Here is a 2,745-nt window from a genome sequence, read left to right on the forward strand (position 1 = left end):
ATTCTTCATGTCCCCATCAGGTATGGTTTAACGAGGTTTCAGTGTACAATTTTGATGCAGAGGGATTAAGTGCAAAAATTTAGGCAGTGCACAGGCATGCAGCTTGGAAAACAAAAAAAAAAAAAAGCTTTTGAATAATTCATCCTGTATTTCATATATGAATGTCTTGGGCAAATGCAGGGTGGGGCACCAACTTACCTACTGATATTTTCGAGAAGGTGTAACAAAGGCCTGAGCAGTTTGCCACACACAGGCAAATTATTGTCATCGATTGGGCTTATAATCGTGCAAGGCCAGTCAAAGGGGGCTCCAGCTCTCAAGTTCCCTGTGTCAATCATCTGAGACAAAGCCACCTGCCGCCGCCTGTTAACAAGGTGAATTTCTTTTTACTAAAACGTGGTCAGAAAAGGCTGCCAGATTTTACCTTCACCGCTTGCTCCTTCCAGAAAAATGCTTAAACACATTCCCCCAAAACCGTTTTGTGACGCTACAAAAATGCCGTGGAAAAATTAATGGGGCATCAATACCTGGCAGTGGGCGACTGACCGATACAGGCTAGCTTGTTTCTGTACCTGGTTTCCCTCTTATAAAGCACTGCAAGCGGAATTCCAGTAATGAGAGTTCAATGTTTCTCTGCTGTTGAAGTGTTCAGTATCGCTGCACTCTGACCTTTTGTGTTCAGGGCCTCCAAAAGTGACTGGATGCACTGACATTTTTTAATCGCAGGATACCTGCTTTTGTTCAAAGGCTCCCTCATTGCTGGGTGGCTGCTGTGCACCCACTCACTTGCCTTTGACTGACGGTGGACCAGCTGGTGACACAGCTTGAAATGAAGTAAGTGGTGGTAGCGCCCACTCTGTGGCTCCCACACCAAATGTTGCATGCGAGTGCCTTTCCTGTTACGCCCATCGCGCGGTGGCTGAGGCTATTGATTGTGAGGGCTTGAACCCAGCCGTGCCTGCCATTTTTCTGCATGGTTGTGCACCCATATTTCGGCTCGCACGAGAGAGGACCACAACTTCACTCCACTCCAAGTGTTGTAGTGACATTCATGCCGGCATTAAAGCTCTATTCTGAGGAAGAGAGAAATGGGTGGCCACTTACTGGCTACTCTTCCTCACTTTTGTGATGCAATATGTACACCTGGCGCGACTGGGAATCATTTTGTGGGATTGCAATTGTTTCAAAAATAGAGGATGTTACACCCCTATCACACTAACGATGTTTAGAGCGAATGGCATTAGCCATGCAGTTTGGCAGTACACGAGAATACTAAATGACATTTGCATGAATGGTGGTTGAATGGGTGCAGGAACACCTTCACATTGGCTTCCCAACTGAATGAGTAGCCTCGACAGCAGAGGTGTCACTAGACAGGAAGGTCAAACTACACACTGTGAAGCACAGAGTCAGGCACTTACCACTAAACCATCATTTTTCCTAATGCTTAAAGAATCTTTTTCTTAATTTTCCTTTCTGCTTAAATGGCCTGCATTACCCCCCTTTTACAGTTCATTTTTTGTTGGATCTTCTGTTATAAATAAAAGAAAGCAAGCTCCTTCATGTCTGGTGCTACTCAGATACAGTTACTAACTTGTCTCAGCTTGTGACTTGCATCTCACCTAAAACAGTCTCACTTTTTTTCATTGAAAAAGTAAATTACTTAAACCTTTATGGACGTATTAGGTGCATCTTCTTGCAATTGTGCGAGTTTCCTAATTTTCTCTGCCCTGTAGACATTTTCTCTCACCCTGTAGACCCACATGGCCAAACTGAATGTCATTTATGGCTAATGTCATTCACTTTGAATGACATTAGGTTTGCTGCGTGACAGACAATGAGGCAGTTAACAAATGACTCCAGTGGAACTATATGGCAAGGTTAAGCAGCATGTACTAGAGGAGTCTCTACAAGCAACTTTGTGAGCTATGAGGCTGTGCCAGCCCTGGAGTACTGTGGTCACTTTCATTTTCTGAAGGTTGGGCCATTCCGGCACTCATGTTCCAGACTTGTGCTTTCTTCATGAAGTGCCGAGTGGGTGCCTGCTTTTGCCTGCTCCTTAAAAGTATGTGACAGGACCTTTGCCACGTGCCATTACGGTGCAATGAACAGGCCATTTCGGGCCCACCTTCTTGAACAGTGCGGCACTCTTAGATTTACTGTCCCAGACTCACCGCGGATAGTCCACAGGTTGTTAGTCTCCTCGCCATAGGAATGCATTTAAAAAATCTCCACATTTCGTCTCAGTCTGCGGTGAGTCCAGGACTGATACTAATCAGAGCGCGCAGTTTCTGAGTGGTAGGGTGCAGACACTCCCAATAGAACCAAGATCAAGGTACAAGCTGTCTGATAATCTGAATACAATGAGGTTGTCTTCGTGGCTCCTTTAAAGATCCACCGGTGATCAAAATAGTTTCCATTAAGGCTTTACACGAAGGCGCACCTTATAGTCCCGGTGTAGGCTTTTTGGGTAGGTTCTTTAAGGGTAGGTTCTTTTTTTTCTTTTGTTACAAATGATTCCTGGAGAATGCCTTTTGATGAAACCTCATTTTGTAAAATTTTTGAGGGTTAAAGTTATTGCACCAAATGCAGGCGACCAAGGAGCACACGAGTGTGCTCTTCTGCTGGACATCCGATTGCATGAGCAGCCGCTGTGATCACCAGCATGCATGTGCCGCCACAGTACCTCATTGGTGCTGTCTGTCACTTCTCTTTGGCTGTGTCAATATTCTCTGGTTCAACAGA

This window comes from Haemaphysalis longicornis, unplaced genomic scaffold (genome assembly GCF_048455015.1).
Source record: "Haemaphysalis longicornis isolate Haplotype H1 unplaced genomic scaffold, Haemaphysalis longicornis Haplotype H1 scaffold_1, whole genome shotgun sequence".
Classification (NCBI taxonomy): domain Eukaryota; kingdom Metazoa; phylum Arthropoda; class Arachnida; order Ixodida; family Ixodidae; genus Haemaphysalis; species Haemaphysalis longicornis.